Source organism: Neopelma chrysocephalum, unplaced genomic scaffold, assembly GCF_003984885.1.
Source record: "Neopelma chrysocephalum unplaced genomic scaffold, ASM398488v2 Primary Assembly neopelma1_96921, whole genome shotgun sequence".
In the NCBI taxonomy this organism is placed as follows: Eukaryota; Metazoa; Chordata; class Aves; order Passeriformes; family Pipridae; genus Neopelma; species Neopelma chrysocephalum.
The window spans coordinates 2855365-2873264 of NW_020925564.1; the positions used below are offsets into that span (position 1 = coordinate 2855365).

A 17900-nucleotide genomic window follows, 5' to 3' on the forward strand; every position below is an offset into this window, starting at 1 on the left:
TGTAGTCAGATAATGCATGCTTTTTCCTAAGCGGTATATCAAACATGGTGTATTGAGTAATACAAGCAAGTGCATTGCTCTTTCTTTTACAGTTTTTAGTCTTCTGGACATTACCTATCTGTAAGTCTGAGTTCAGTAAGTGGTGTGTAAAATCTGGCTTTTTAGATGTCAGAATTGGATGATTTTTATGAAGAATCGTATGAAGTCAGCACCAACCTGACTGAAACAAAGGTAGCTTAGGTCCGAAATTTGCAACTAAATATACATTTTTGTTACAAATTTGCCCAATCCTGTTTTGATTTCAGTGTCTCACCTTGGCTTATTCGTTGCTTTTACCCAAAAGTCTGGGTTTTTTGTTACTTGCTTTGACTCAGCAAGAGAAAATTCATGTACATGTAAGTAGCAATGTCATAGTCTTTCTGATCTGCAGAAAATAATTGTTTGCTAAGTTTGAACTCAGTGATTCCTCTTGCTTTAGTATGATGATTGAATTAAAAAAAATTCTTAACCGCTTTTTGAACTCTCCTTCCCTCCCTTCCCCTCGTGTCTCCTCCCCTCCCCTCTCCGAACGTTGTCTGCATATGTGCAGGTAAAATTCATTCATTTGGTGTGAAGAACAAGCAATGAGAGATTTCTAAAACACTGATCAGAAAGTAGGACAGGAAGTTTTATTTATTTATTTTTGTTTGTTTAGGATGATAGTGTATCTTAGAAAGCTGCTTAACTGCTGCCCAGTGCAGCTGTCCTTCCCTGAAAGATTAGGTTTCAGGAGCAATGATGGATGTTGAATGCCTGTAGCCAGTTGTGGGGTTTGCTCTGAGGTCAGTGCTGCTGATGGAGGATAGGAATTTACAGCCTTAAATCTCTTTGCCAAAGTAACCAGTAGCATTTCTCAAGAAAAAAAAAGCCCACATCAACTAGTTGTGTTCAATGCTGAGCTTGTATTGCTGCCTTGTTCAGAACGCTATTCATACTAGTGAGAAAGAATAAGTAGATTTGTGAATAATAAGGATAAATTTAGTCATGAGTGTACCCTTTCGTTTCACAGGAACACACAGAAATAGCTAGAAAAGTAAATAGGATGATGTGACTTCATTTAGAACTTCTTACATATTATTTTAACGTATGTCAACAAATTTGGAATCGACACTGTTCGCTTTTTGTTTCAGTTGTTTCAGATATGCTTAAAGTTTCTAACAGCTTTCTGAGCATGAATATACTCTCATTTTTTACCTAAAAATAGGATCTTTTTTTTTTTGTGGAAACAATATATGTTAATAGTTTTCATCAAGCTTAACCAAGGCAGAATTGATATTAATCAGTGATGAAATGGTAGATATTCATCAGGTAGAAAGACTAAATGACATTTAGTGTTACCTTGTTTAGTTCAGGTCTGACAATATGTATTGCCCATACAGATGGATAGCTTGGATGGCTTTAACCTGTGTTTTCAGAAGTATTTGTTAAGATCAGATTTTCAGATTTTATTTTTGAACTATCTACCCTCTCTAAGCTGTTGAAGTTTGTTCTGATATGCAGTGGTGTGATTAATTTTTAAACAGTGAATTTTGTTTGAGAAAGATGCACAGAAAACCAGACTGCTTTATTGTTAAGCTTACAAACTTTTTTTGAGTTGTTTATATTAATTTGTACCTTAATGGTATAGGTGGATTTTTCTGTCAAGCCTTAGAAGAGCAGTCCTAATAGGCTCAAAGCCCCCAGTGATGGGTGAGAAAGATTTTATTTGACAGCAGCATTATTTGGATCAGATCCATAGTTCTTTTCTGTCTTTGCTTAAGTGATAGCACTTTTACCCTGGGTAATCCTAGCAGTGGTTAAATTCAAATTCAGAGAAGAAAGCTTAATAAAACATCTGATGAGTTGATTTATAGTATCTCATAAATTAGAGAGTAAGAAGCATTTTGGTAAAGAGAAATACTTATCCAGCAAGAATCACTTTAGAACAGTTTTGGATCAAGGAACTGGCATTTTGCCAAATGCCTATGTATTCTACTTACTGGCAGCATGCCATCAACTTTATTTGGAAAACTGTCTTTGCTTAAGTAATAAATATTCACTATTTACCAATTCACTTTACTATAAATAAAATATGGATTCTATTATTAGATTTTTTTTTTCCTTTTTAACCTATTTCACAAAGAATGGAGTTTTTGCTCATTACCATTAAGTGCATCAATGATCTGCTCTTGATTAACAGAATTTTCCAAGCAGTGAAACTGTTTTTCTTACCTTTTTTTTGATGATTTGGGTATTTTGGGATATTATTTTTGCTTGACATGAAAAGCCTTGAATTATTCTATAGTACATGGCACGTGAATGAAAAAGTGTAATATTGAAGAAGTATTTGCCTTAGTTGATACTAATGATACTCTAGGGCATTTTTTTTTATTGAAGAGAAATGGATAATCAGTGTACATTTTTGTTGTCACTAAGTTAAATATGTAGAATTTACACCTGTTTCCCATTTAACATTTTCAAAAGTTGTCTTAAATGATCATATGAATTATCAACATATTGACCAGTTGAATATTTTAAATCTATCAAGGCAGTAGATAATGAAGAGAGCATTGTACTTTCTAATGCTAGCAGGTGGCAGTGAATGCCTGCAAGAGCAATCATACCCCTGTAACAATCCTAGCATTCCTTGGGTTTAATTTTGCATGATTACAGGGACTCTGGAAAAAACCCCAGAGTGTTAGGATTTTAGCAATAGTATTTCAGTTAGCTTAGTTATAGACAGTTTGGGGCTGAATGGAGTAAATACTGCATATATGTAAAAAGGAATTGTGTATTCTTCATCTGTTCAGTGGTAGCTGATGGAACAGATACATGTCCTTCTGGGCAATTTATTCATAGGATTGCTTTATTAATCTAGTGCACAAGAGTAATCTTATTCCAAAGGTACTAGAAAGCATGAAGATAACTACTGGACTTCTTAGAGATGTGGATTTCTATGTCTTCAAGCAATTTGAATTTATAATCTCAATCAGTCTTTGTACTTTTTATTGGGGAGTACATAAACTATGGAAGGTGCAGTGGCCTTAAAACTTTTTTCATCTTTAGTGATCTCTGTCTGGAGTACTCCAGGTTAGAGAGACAGAGATTAATAAAAAAAAATCAAAATTAATTGTTTGTCATGTGTAGAAGAAAAGTGTGATAAGATTTTTCTACCGTGATGACAATTGAGTAGAAATGTTAATATAGTGAGCAGTCCTTAACAGATGTAAACTCTTATTAGACAGACAAGTGGCTTTTTCAGCCTTTTTTGTTATCATTCTTGTAAGGAGGTGAAGAATTTGCTATTTTAATGGGAAATTTTTGTTTTCCTGGGTTAACTTCATATTGCAGATGCCAGTGAGAAAATTAGGCAGAGATTTTTTCTGCAGCTTTTACATGTTGCTCAGATAATGGTGTTAAAATGTATTTCATATTTAATGAGAGGGAATTCTTGAGAACACTGGAGAACTTGGGGATGGGAGGAAACCTGAATTCACGCACTTGAAAGAGTAAAGAGTGAAATTTTACAACCTCAGAATTTTCCTACTAACAAAAAACTGCCATAGTATCAATGCTGATTTCACTACTGTGACTGGGGATGTCCCTTTCCCACCTCTTTCTCCAAGTTGTTCTTTGTCCTGCATTGCACGTCTGGACATCTGTCCTCAGTTTTATAAACAGCAGTTTGTAAATCAAGGAGAAATGTGTCTTTCTGAAAAAATGCTGTTGTCTGCTTCATACCAGCTCTTCCGTACTGTACTTTACTCTCTCTGGAATGAGTCTTTATGTGTCCTTTAAATGTAACTCTCCATAGCAGTTTTTGCTTCTCATTGTTAGAACATATCTGATATTGTGAACTCTCATAACCTGTGAGAGGCTCCCTAAACAGTCCTTGTTTTCAGAATGTCACTTGAATTATGAATGTTGGGTACTCTATTTGTTATGTTGCATAAATCTCCTCTGAAACCTACTGTCATTAGGATCTCAAAGGCTTAACTGATACTTTTTTACTTCTGCAAAGTGTTATGGACATGCCCTTTTTTCAATGATCTCCAATTTCTTTGACTATGTATCAATATCTAGAAAGCAGTCTTTCAGTACAGACATTGGTGTACTCATGACACCACGTGTATACTTGTGCACATGCTGCCTTTGTTGAGGTATTTGAATAACTCTAGGTTACCTGCTTTTTAAAAAGTTTTGTGCTTTCTTTTATGTCTTGGATAGGAACTTCTTTTTCTCGGTAAATTCTTTGTTTTCTCAACCACTTCCCATTTTTCACAGCAAGAGGTTTTCCACATGAAAAGAAGGAACACAGTAAGAGAAAGAGACCTGTTTGACAGCTTCTCTCGGCTCCTTGTGTCTAGAGAACTGCATGAGTATAACAGCAAATAAATGTATCTCTGGTGCTATTTTGGTGTTTTTGTCTCTAGGTGCAGTGGTAGGAGATTTAGATTTAACTGTGAATGCTGGCTCTCTTCTTTCCAGGTATAGCCTTCCATTTAAGTCTTTGTGTTATTCAACTGAATTCAGTTTTTTAAATCCTATCTCTGTCACAGTGAGTCAGTTTTTATTGAGACAGAGTCCTGATCATTTATTCTCACCAAATAAATTGGTGAAAGTGTTGCAGGTTCATACTTCTGAGTTCAGAAATTTCAGCAGTGTAGGTTCCAGAGTTTTCAAGCTCACTTCAATGCGGGGTCCTCCAAGTAGAATCAGAGACAGGTATTTTTTAGAAGAACACAAAACTGCTGTGTTAATGGTTTGAAGCATTAAATTTTGTCAATAGACATCATTTGTCAGACATTGTCATGCTCACTGTATTTTTCTTAGTATGCTGTATTTCTTCATCATGTTTAATGTATTTGAGAATTTTAAGACAGGTTCTTGCTGTGCTTTTCTCACCAATGCAGTTATTATTCCACCTACTGAGTTTCTGAGGTATTATTAGCGGGTAACAATTGCTGCTTTTCTTGGCTTACACGTATACTTACCCGTATACAATAATTACGCAGGATTTCCTCCTGCTCTTGCATTTGTAAGTTTTTTTCCTGTTAGAGTAGGGTAGATGACTGCTCCAGTTAGAGGTACAGTTGTGTTACTAGATTTTTGGTATTGCCTGGAGTTGCTTGTGTTTCATAATTTAGTAGCTGCTGAGGGGAGCTTGGTGTGTATGGTTCCACTATTGGGAATGAAGCTGTAGCAGCTGAGAGTTTATGTTTTGCTGAGAGTGCAGGTAACCACACACCCTTGTCATAGATGTTTAATTGTGATTTTGGCTGCCCTTTGTAGTGGTTTGAAGCTAGTACTGAACTTTTGTGGCTTGTCTGAATCTATACAGATTCTGAAGCTTCTTTCAAAATTAGGGGTTTGGCTATTTGGACGTGGCTTTTGGTAATTTCAGAGTCCTGTTCTTATAAAGACCAGTTTTCAGAAGTTTCTCTCACTGAGTCCTTGTGCATCAGGATGTGTTGCAGAACTTGTCAATGTTTTGTGCCTGCTTTCTGTTTGCAAATAGCTCAGATATTTGGTGGATAAACATTATATTTGTAAGTTCTTTGTTTCCTGATGAACCAATCCCTTTTACCTTCAAACTTGCTGAAAGGAAAAACATATTCAGATTTCCCATCTGTAATCTTTCTTTATGTTTCCTATAATGCTGAGGATTTTTCTGGTTTTTTTTAATGGTGTGTAGACTGAAAGACAGACAGACAGTCCATCTCAAATACTTCTTCCTTACTTCTTCCTTGAAGATACCAGAGTACTCCTTAAAAAAATGCAGAGCCTTCTTTTGGAGGACTATGAAAAATATCTTTTATGTTGAGCAAATCACTTTCAGATTTTGACTGTTGAAACAATAAGGCAATTTTTTTTTGTTTCTTAACCCAAAGTATTGGTGAAGCTTATCCTTCAAAAATCTTGTGGCTTCCTTTTAATTGGACTATAGATTTCTTGGGTATTTTACCAGTTGTAAGACATGCCTATATTACAAGTTACAGCTATGTGAGAAGGCTTGGTGTGTGACTAGTAATCAAATAACTGATAACTGAATGAGCATTAGTGGAGTGAGTTGATGTTTGATTGCTTAGATGGCAATCAGGAATTACGTAATGCTCTCAGATGCCCAGACTCTTAGACCTCAGGTTGAATAAAAATAATAAATCAGACGTAATTTTATATAGCTCTATGGTCCTTTATTGGGTGTTTCAATGTATTTGAGACTGATGGTTGTATCATATATATTCTTTTGCGTTGTTAGTTTTTATTTGAACTATTAATAGTTTTAGAGCTGCATTCTTAGGATGACCCAGAGGTATGAAGGAATTGTACACCTGTGCATCCCAAATACACTGCCCAGATAGAGAGATTACAAAGTTCCACAGAACAATAAAAACTAGTCCAGTCAGCTGTACTTTGCAAAAATCCCCTTAGTGTTTGCAGCATTATACATAAGAGAATCCTTGTACGCATCTTCTGTGGTTTACAGCCTAGAATTGTCCCTTGTTTGTGTCATTGCTTAATAGAATATGAATAATACAGAAAAAAATATTCACTGTAAACCACTCTTATTTTCACTTTTCTCTCACATCTTTTACAATTATCTGGAATTCTAAGGATAACTTTGAAGAAAAAAGCTGTTTATAGACATATAGCTAAAAATAAATATAGATGCTGAGAGTAATGTAACCAGATTCCCTGAAATGACTTCGAAGATACAGAACATTCACAGCTCCTGCTAATATTAAACAACAAATGAGAGAAGATTTATAAGTATTTTTTATAAGAGTTAGAAAGAAAATTTTCTGTTGTAGATTAATGAAGGATTATTTTTAAATGAGCTTCCTTGTGGAAGAAAAATGCTTGTGTGTAAGCAGTCCTTGGCAATAAGAACTGTATGCTGTATATGGCTCACTTTATTAATGCACATACTTCCATAGTATTAAATGGATTTAATCACACATCAGGTTAGCAGGAGCTGGTTCTTTGTCCTGTCGTTCTGTGCACTAAAAGTGTATAGTAAAAATATGAGAACATATATGTGAAAACGTACGCAAGGACAGAAAGGATAAAGAAAAAAGCTTCATTTAAGATAGCATTCAGCAGAGAACTAAGACTCGCCCATACCCGTAACCATATATCTGGGTAACTTCACTGCTATCTAACATCACTGAAATCCATGAGCGTATATGTGGGTTTAAAAATAAATGTGTGTGGTTTAAAAACAAGTATACACACTAAATTGATTTATGTTTAATTTGGACACTTAAGTCTGTGGAGGGGAAGGAAGTAAAAAAAGCTAATTTCTGCTTTACACTATTTTTGCCTCTTCTTCGTAATGATCAAATCAATATTATTAACACAGCTGACAAGAGATGAAGTGGTTTACTGCTTTCCTTCGTTTATGGAAAGAATAAAAGTAATATACTAGTACTTCATACTATTTTTCTTTTCAGTTTTCATATGGAGCAAGCAAAGCTTCTCCAGACTATTGAAATGTGAAGTAGACACAGACTGTGTTTCCGTTTGTGTGCATTATGGAACACTGTCATTTGACAACAGGAAAAAAATATTAACAAGTAAGAGGTCTATAACAAGTCACAATCTGTTCTAGAAGTATGAATGCTTCAGTTCATGAACATTTTTTAATTTTACATGATACAGGAACACTACTATAGGCATCGCTCTGTCAGGAATTTCTGTCTTTCACCAAACCACAGTGCAGGGCTGAAACACTGTACCCAGTCAAGCCAAGAAATTTTTCCAATGAATTCATATTCGCTAATATTTTAGTGAAGATCTGTTCAGTATTTATCTGAATATAGGCTGAGATCTGTGCAAAGATTCAAAGGTACAATGCACGCTAAACAGTTTTTTATTGCATCTTCTCTAATCTGTTTTTTCTTTTGCATTTCATTTTCATACCTACTTGTTTTTAAGCTAAGTATAGCAAAATACAGCACTGGTTAAAGGCGAAACTCTTAAAAATTTATAAGGAAAATAAGGAAGTTTTAAAGAGAATGTATTTTTACTACAGGTAATGATTTGTCTTGTGGAGTAACTACAGAAAAAAAAATTCTAACATGTTGTGTAGAGGATGAAGGGATTGGTAAAAAACAGTTCCTAATCTGATAACTGAAGAAGTTAGCAGAAGTAACTTACATATTACAAGATAAATTAGTCTTTTTTTTCCACTGGGCTTGTGCTGTTTTACATAATTTTATAGTTCTGAACTATATTCACGGTTATGTTGAATTAGTGATGGAGAAATAATTTAGGTAAAATACTTCAACAACTTTTGTTTGCACTTCAAAAAAATTTTGCTAATATTGAAAACAGTGAACAAGTTGATCGTTTGATGCAAGTCTGTGGAATGAAATGCAGATATTAGATGACATTTAATTGTAGATTATGCTATATAAGTAATATATTTACTGTGAATTTCTATGTGACATCTTATGTGTAAGTGCCATAGTCTTTGTTTAAGAAAGGGCTTTATGGACATTTTGTCCAGCTTTCATGTTACTTCTCTTTGAGAGTCCACCCTTTCTTCTCAAAAAGCTTTTATTCCTCTTAAAATGCTGCTCTTCTGTGTTCTTTTCCTATAAGTTAAGTGCCTTTTTTACATTTTTGTTATGATAAATGAGCTGAAGGCCAAAAGGATGTGGAAGTTGTATCTAAGAGTATGAAGGTGTATTTTTCTCTGGATAGTTAGAAGAGTAATTTTAAATTGGTATCATTTTATCAGCTAGATTTGCTGACAGAGATGATGTGTATAGCATAGGCTTGCTTTGGTTTTGAAGTAGAATTTTATTAAATTACATGATTCACTTAGGGGTGTTAAGCCTTCCAGTTTCCTCTTTACCCCTTTACTTCACTGAAGTCTTAGATTGCTTACGTAGTTTTACATAATTCAGTGCACAGGAATTTATCAGTAGAGGAATAAACATTCTAATACAGAGCAGTCAGATGACTTTGTGATAAAAACAAATATTAATGAGTCTCAGATGGGGTGATAAGAATCATACAAGTCAAATAAAAATAAAGCGAGGAAAGTATTCATTGAAATTGTAAGAGTCTCAGATTTCTCCTACTGTGTGGAATAAAAGCTGTCTTCAAATTAATGTTTTTGCCTTCTTTTGTAGGACAGACGACACGATATGTATAGAATCTATTATTTGTTTGTTGTGGTTTGGTTTTTTCACATATTAGATTTTTTGAAGCAATGGTTTTGTGGCTAGTCTGTATCAATATTTTCTACCACTAGTAAGCTTCAGTTGCTGTTTTGATATCCTTCTGATATGTGCAGTTATTATTTGACAATAAACTTCATCAAGGACAGCCTTCTAGTGAAATATACGTATGTGGGAGGCAAAAGTTTGTGTTAATTTTACATTTTATACACATTTTAGCCTTTAGTTTGTCAGGCTGCTGTTACTAAAAATATTTTACTATAACTCACAATCAACTTTCTCTTCATCTCATACTTCATAGCCTGTTTTACCAGTAATTTTCACACTGTTGATTGTTATTTCTGTAAAAAACGTGATAGCTTTAGCTGCCATTGGCCTTGTGTTTTACATCTTTGTTGTTGTTCTGCTTTTATGACTATAAAAATATGCTGTTCCCTGCAGTCAGATTTTGGCAAGGTCTAGAAGGATTTTTCTTAAAGTAGTTCTGTGCTCAGGTAGATTAAAGTCACTCTAAGAGCTTTGAGGATTACTGGATCAATGCACATCATTTTTAATTTCTGGATACTAAAATATATTTAGGAGTTGTCTTACAACCACCTACCAGCAGGACTTTGTTAAGTATGTGTATGCTTGTTGTTTAATTTTTATTCCTTAACTGCTGTTCGTATTCAGTGCACATTATAGCTCTCTGAAGACCAAAAATGCTTTTTATTACCGCCTTTTATCTGTCATGCTGTTTGAATGATTTTACTGGACACTTGTAAAGTAGGAAATTGATACAAGTAAATTACAACTTGAATCTATTTCTGTTGTCAGAAAGCACTAAAAGAAAAACAGAATATGGCTTCTATAAAATGTAGTTATTTAGGAAGCAATATTTGGCAAATTAGTATATGGAAGTTCTCCTTTCTGTATAACTTTCTCTGTAGGATCGAAATGGTTACAACCACAGTTGTCTCATAAAAATAACGTGGGACTGAGCTACGTAGATTCATTTTTTTAAATTGATAAATATTTTTCTTTAGGAAGTGAAAAACATGATGATTACTACTTTTTAGTCCTGAGGTCTCTTGAGTGCTTACTCAGACAAATGTGTATACACAGAAATGAGAGTTTCATGGTGGCTAAGAAGATTGCATGCATTAGATTTTGTTGATTAGATTTCTGGACACCAGAAATGTGTGATATTTACATTTCTGTAGGTACTTTTCAGATGCATCCTCATCTAGATTTGGAAGGTTCTGCTGTGCATTACTGATTGTTCTACCTTTATTGCCATTAGGTAATGAACAATGCTTTTTGTTTTTATTCTTATCCCTTACCTCCTTCCTTCCCTTCTTTCTTTACAGGTATTAATACCAGTGATGTAGCTAGTCTTTTTTTCTGGTACCATTAGGTCTGATCGGCACAACACCTTGATTATGTATGTGTGATGCTGTATAAAAGAGGCAAGATGGTGAGGGAAGCATTTTGCTGGTGCTGCTGTAACCATTTGAGAGCATATAGGCTCACTGATGAGCCACCCATTGTACTGTACATGAGATAGATGGTAGGTTTTTGTTTGGGTATCTAGGTTTGAGTAATTTTGAGTAATTTAAAGAACGCAGTTTCTGTATTTAGATAGACTAACGATATGAATTTTTGGCACTCCCATCTGCAGGTAAGAAGCCTGCTTTCCTGCGGGAAGAGGCATTTGACCCTCAGTCTCAACATTTCTTCATGGTTGCCATACACATGAATTAGTTTGCGGAAAGTTTGCTGGAAAAAACATACTTTTTTAGATTTAGTTTCTTTAGTGATCCAGTGTTACTGCATGGGTAGTAATTTCTGACTGCAACTCCTAAAGCTTTTTTTTTACAAATGTGGACTGAACATTTTTGATGTTTAAATTGCTTGTTTGAAGTTACAGGAATTAGAACTAGAATTCACAATGAAGCACTAGTAGGTTTAAACAGAAATGTTCCCTGAATGATGTGACAGTTAAGATTCCTTGATAAAGATCTTCCCATCTCTGAATTACATTGCTGGTGAAATAGAAATTTGGCAGCTTTGTGTTATCTTTTTTCTTTCTTTTTCTTTCACTTTCTACCTTTCTATATATGGATTTTAAACTAATAGTAAAAAAAAGGAAGCATTTGAGGGTTTCCATCAGAAATGATAAGTCCTTATGCTACTTTTTATTTAGTTATATATCAGCTTTGTCTCAAGTGACACTGCTTTGTATTTATAATGAGGTAAAGTGTAAATTTCCTTGTATTTTGCATGTAATCATGCAAAACTTTGAAATACTTTTGGAGCAAGCTGCTTCTGACCAGTTTCTTCTTTCACCATTTTTTTTTATTCTTCTTTTCTAAAGCAAAATCTTGTCTTTCAGAATACACGATGAATAGATAAAATACTATGGTACCAATTCAAGCTCAGACTTTTTATGGCCCTCCTAATTCCATTTGGTTGAGGAATGAACATAGAATGTGGAAAACCACCCTGAAATGATGATACTTTTAAGATTCTTTGGAAAGGGCATGTGACAAATCTAAAACTTAGTTTCTCCCCTCTGCTCCTATTAAAGTGGATACTAAACAGTATGAGGATATGTTGCTCTACTGTTACAGTCAGCTTTCAGTCGTTTGTATGAGTGTTAAAAACTGGATCCATTTGGATACGTGAAGTCTGTGTTAGTGGCTGATAGATCTCACGTGAGCCAGTTATTCCACAGGTGTAGATCGTGTTTTGTAGAATTCTGAGTACTTTGCCTTGTAAGCCTTGTAAAGTCTCCTGGGAGACTTCCAGTAATGTATCGAATTGAACATAGAGTGACTAATACAGAAACATTTTCAATTGGAGTTTTTGAAAGATCAAAGAGAAAATATTGACTATTATTGGGTAATAATAGTCAAGTTTGAAGTCATGTTTACCAAAATCAAATTCTTCTATCTGTGATGAGCGTTATTTTTTTTTGCAATTTATAAACTTGTTCCTTTTTTTTTTTTTTAATGGACAATAGGGCTATTTTTGTGAGGAATATATTTGTACCTGAACTGTTAACAACCTGATTATGTGGCATTATTTGAATATATTAGATCACAACTCATTTGATATTTTGGACTTGAAATATTTGAATAAATGTTGTTTTCACCTACCAAGTAGCATTAAGTAGTATTTGGAAATTGGATATTACCACATAATTTATTTTCAGTGTCTGACTTGTTCTTCTTCCGTCCCTGATCCCAGACAATAGGTCCGTATATTTCAAATCATGCATATTCATTAATCTTTTGACTTTTTCTGAGTTTTTTAGCAGAAGAATAAATGTAACCTCTCATTCAAGGGGTGTAGTGACAGTCCCAAACCATGTTTAATTAGAGCTCAGCATGCAGTTTCAGATGGCATCTGTTTACATGAAGTATGATTATTGCTGTTAGTGCTCTTTTTTTCTCTGTTCCTTTAATGAGCATTAAATTTATTAAAATAAGTGAATAAGATTGCCCTAAATAAACAAAAAAATAAATACAGCAAGGATGGGTAACCTTTTAAACATCATAATCAAATACATATTGCTTTTTTAGCATGCTGTCTTTCACATGCAATTTGATAAAATACAAGAATATTCAGTGGTTTTTAATCTAAAATCTCTGTATTGATTAATGCAACACAACTGTGTAAAATGTAAGATGTATTGCAGATTCTGTAGATGACCAGTGCTCTTACACATTGATGGGCTGAGGTAGTTTTATTATCATCTGAGAGAGTAATTTGAGACTTTGGAAGCTTTATTTCCCATATCTCTCTGCTGCCAATGCCAAACAGGTGTCATGCTGTTATATATAATTTATATAAATATATTATTAGTAGTATCAATATATTAATATTAAAGTAGTTTATATAAATATATATTATTATACAGTGTTATGGTATATATGACTTGAAGTCTGATGGAGGCTTATCAGTGTGTCTTCCACAGTTCAGTAAAAACACCACCAAATCTGCAGCGGCCTGTGCTGCTTACAGCTGACTTTGATCTAGAGACCTACATGTTAAAGCCCCCATATCTCATTAACATTCCTAAAACGTCTTGTTCTCATACAAAATTGGCTATAAATTAGGGAGAAAATTACAGTTTAAATGTGATTTAAAGAAAGTTAAGTGGGTGACAAAGGAGAGCCATAGACGCAGAAAGGCTGTATGTCAGCCACAAATCTCAGCCTTGGGAAAAAGAAACCTAAAATTGTAAAAAGGGTGAGAAAAATTAAATGAAAGGATTACCTAAGAAGGCTATTTCAGTGGGGAAGGAGGAGCTGGTCCATGCTGTTGTTTCACATAGACACCAGCAATACAGCCAGGAGCAATCTGAGAAGTATCAAGAAGGATTACAGAACTATGGGAGTATTGGTAAGGTTCTCTGGAGCTCAGGTAGTATTTTCATCAGTCCTCCCAGTCAAGGGGAAGGGGTTTGAAAGGACCAGTTGAATGTAACAAATCAATAAATGGTTGCAGGATTGGTGCCACAGCCACGTACTACTGAGACCATGGGACTTGCTTTGAGAAGCCTGGCCTGCTGAGGACTGATGGGTAGAAGAAAAGCATCTTTGGTTATAGGCTTGCCAAGATGATTAAAAGGGCTTCAGACTAAAGTTGCGGGGTGAGGAGAATCTCAATCCATCCCTCTTCTACCAGTTTGATGCCAGTGCCAGCAAGAGATGCCCAGGGCCTGGAGACAGATCACGTCAGCAGTAGAGCATCTGAAGAAGCACAAAGGAATTCCAGTTCAGCCAGTAAGTCAGCTTCAGCAGGGTGTTACACTCTGGTCCAGAAGCTCCATGCTCTTATCAGGTGGACATTTAATTTCAGACTTGAAGAGATTTTTCCCACACAAACACTTGCAAAATCTTTGATTCTTAAATACCTTGAGTTCACGTCTGGAGAAAAACTGCATGTTTTTCTCTAAGAGATTTCTTTTAATTTGGTGAGAATATAGGTGTTTTGGCAGAAGGGGTTTTACAGAAGTAACGTGCAAACCTTTGGAAAAGCATTTCACTACAGATTAATAAGCATTGCTAATGAGTAGGAAACCTTTGTTTTACACCCAGCAAACACAAACTCCATACAACTGAAGTGAAATACAGAACAATACGTGTATAACTTGCCCACAGAGAAGAAAGAATGAAGACAGAATGAGGGGAGAGAGACATATTTACCACTCTGGAGGTCACACACTGACAGATCAGGAGGGCAGAAGGGGATCCAGCCCTTGGGCGTGTCTATTTATGGACTTTGGCTATTGTGGCCACTGCCCTTAGGTCGGACTTTTGGTTCACTGCCACTCACTGTCCACCTAGCCAAAGTATGGGGTGCCACAGACATTCAGAGGCTCCAGGGGGCATGGTGTGGGCAGGCCACCAGGCAGACCTTACTGATAGCCCAACTACATGGCTTTCCCTACCATGTGCTCTGCATGGGCACAGCCGTGTTGGCTGCAGGCCTTACATGTACCCTCGTGCCATGGGCCAGCAGATGATGTTTCTGCATGCCTAGCCCTTCCAACCCCCCCCATACCCCCACAAGGTGGTTCTGACCCAGTAATAACTGATCTGGTGTCTGACACAGGGGCTCAACTTTAATGCGTTTATGCTAATGCACATAGCATGGAGAATGAACAAGAGGAGTTAAGAGACATAGGGTTGCGATCTCATTTGCATGATAGAAATGCAGTGGCATGGCTTTTATCACTGGAGTGTTGGATTGGAAGGATACAGGCTCTCTAGGGAGGACAGGCCAGGGAGACGATGAGGTGGTGTTGTCAATGACCAGCTGGAATGCATGGAGCACCACCTGGATGAATAGCTGACCAAGAGTTTATGGATCGAGATTAAAGGGAGGGCAGGGACAGGTGACGTTATAGTGCTACAGGCCACCCAGCCAGGAAGACTGAGTAGACTCCTCTGTAACAGGAGTGGCTTCACATTCACAAACCCTGATCCTTATGGGGGACTTCAACTACCCTGATATCTGTTGGAGGGACAACACAGCAGGGCACAAGCAATCCAGGAGGTTTCTGGAATGCGTTCTTGGCAACTTCTTCTCCAAGTGACAGAGGAACCAGTGAGGGGAGGTGCTATGCTGGATCTTGTTCTCACCAGCAAGGAGAGGCTGGTGGAGAATGTGAAGCTCAAGAGCAGACTGAGCTGCAGTGACTATGAAATGGTGGAGTTGAAGATCCTTAGGGCAGTTAGGAGGGCACACAGAAAACTCACTACCCTGGACTTCAGAAGAGAAGACTATGGCTTCTTCAGAGATCTGCTTGGTAGAGTACTGGGGGATAAAGCCCTGGACGGAGGAAGGGCCCAAGAAAGCTGGTAAATATTCAAGTATCATCTCCTCCACGCTCAGGAGCAATGCATCCCAATAAAGAGGAAGTCAGGCAAAAATTCCAGGAGGCCTGCATGGATAAACAAGGAGCTTCTAGACAAACACAAACAGGAAGCATACAGAGGGTGGGAGCAAGAACAGGTGGCTTGGGGGCAATACAGAGAAGTTTTGTGAGCAGTCAAGGATCAGTCTAGGAAAGCTAAAACCCTGATAAGTAAATCTGTCCAGGCACATCAAGAGCAACAATAAAAGTTTCTGAAGGTATACTGATGATAGAAGGAAGATTAGGGAAAATGTAAGCCCTTTCTGGGAGAAAACCCCCCAGAAAACAGGAGACCTGGTTACCTAGGATATGGGGAAGGCTGCGGTACTCAACACATGTTTTTTGGCAAGTGCTCCAGCTACACAACCCAAGTCACAGAAGGCAAAGGCAGGGACTGTGAGAATGAAGAACTGTCTGCTGTAGGAGAAGATCAGGTTTGAGACCATGGGGCCAGATGACATCCATCTGCTTTGAGGAAATTAGCAGATGCAATGGCTAAACCACTGTGCATTGTGTTTGAGAAGTCATGGTAGTCTGGTGAAGTTCCCACTGACTGTAAAAATGGAAAACATCCCCCATGTTTAAAAGGGAAAAAACGAAGACTTGGGGAACTACATGCTGCTCAGTCTCACCTCTGTGCCCAGCGAGATCATGCAGCATATGCTCCTGGAAACTATACTAAGGCACATGGAAAATGAGGAGATAATTTGTGACAGCCAACATGACTTCACTATGGGCAAATTGTGCCTGTCAAATTTGAAGGCCTACTATGACAGGATTACAGCATTGGTGGATAAGGGAAGAGCAACTGATGTCGTCTACCTGGAATTGTGCATTGGACGCTGTGCTTTAAGACATACTTGTCTCTAAATTAGACAGTTATAGCATAATGGCTTAGTGGCATAATGGCTTGAATGGATTCCAGTGGTGACTGGGTTTCCTCAGAGGTCAAAATTGGAACTGGTACTGTGTAACATGTTGGTGATATGAACAGTGGGACTGAGTGGATCCTGAGCAAATTTACTGAATACATGCTGGTGGGCAGGGATGGCATTCAGAAGGGCTTTAACAGGCTCAAGATGTGGGCCCATGGAAACCTCAGGAAGTTCAGTAGGGCCGAGTGCAGCGTTGTGCACCTTGGGGCAATGCCAAGCACAAAGACAGGCTGGATGGAGAACAGATTCAGAGCACACCTGAGGAGAAGGATTTGGGGGTGTTGGTTGACAAGAAGTTCAGTGTGAAGGGGCAATGTGGACTTGCATCCCAGAAACAAAACCATATCCTGGGCTGCATCAAAAGAAGTGTTGCCACCAACATGAGTGTGGTGGGTCTACCCCTCTACTCTTGTGCCCCATCTCTGAAGTATTGATGGAATTTTGAACAATCTGGTCTAGTGGAAGGTGTCCCTGACATGGCTGGGAGGTTGGGACTTGATGATCTCTGAGGTCCCTACATTCTATGATTCAATGATTCTACGAGTAGCTTGAAAAGAAAGAGAACTTTTAAAATTAACTCTGAACTAATGTTGAAGGGATATTTTGAGTGTTTATGTGCTCATATATCTTATATGCTTGAGATAAAAATCTGCTGTATACTATATTAGTATATTGTCGAATAGAGGCTGAGAAGTTAAGATCTTGCAGCAGGCCACGCAATCTCATTTCTGTCTTTTTGTACATGTATTTACAGACTAACTGAGTCCTCTGGAAAAAATATGTGATCCTGCATTTAATGACTGTATCACAATTCTTTTCTTACTTAACTTTTTTTAATTTTCAGTTGCTTGATGCTGAAACAGAATATAGCTTAAATACTGTTTTATCTAAGATATATGATTGGATTTGTTCAGGAAAAATGGCATCGCTGGATAGTTGTCTGGGTTCAGAACTGCTGTGGACCATGTTGCAACACCCTCCATATAGGCTTCTGCTGCTATAATTGTTGTACCATAATTAGTAGCTAGCAGTGGTGAGTACTTGCCATCCAACAGTGATGTTGGGTTTGTATGTTCCATAAGTGAGATCCAAAAGTGTTGCAGAGGAGCTTCTCCTGTTTTATTGTCATCCAAGGCATGAAGAATGTTCTCGCCTGTGTAAGACTTCAAGAAAAAAAAAAACAACTGCCCTCAAAAATCAGCAAGTAGTTTTTAGTACTATTCTTCAAGGAAATTTTGAAGGAAATGACTTTTTTCTTCCTTTTATTTCTCTTGCCAAAGAATTCATGTTTTATGTTGCTTCTGCTATTGCTGAGTAGACCTAAAGTATAGACCATATAGGCTTTTT

The 17900-nt window shown here is 36.9% G+C and overlaps 1 protein-coding gene across 50 annotated transcripts in view; it reads left to right on the forward strand.

The window, feature by feature from the left end:
• PTPRD (protein tyrosine phosphatase, receptor type D) overlaps positions 1-17900 on the forward strand; it is a 436352-nt gene that overhangs the window by 95661 nt on the left and 322791 nt on the right. The gene's annotated exons all lie outside the window — the stretch shown is intronic.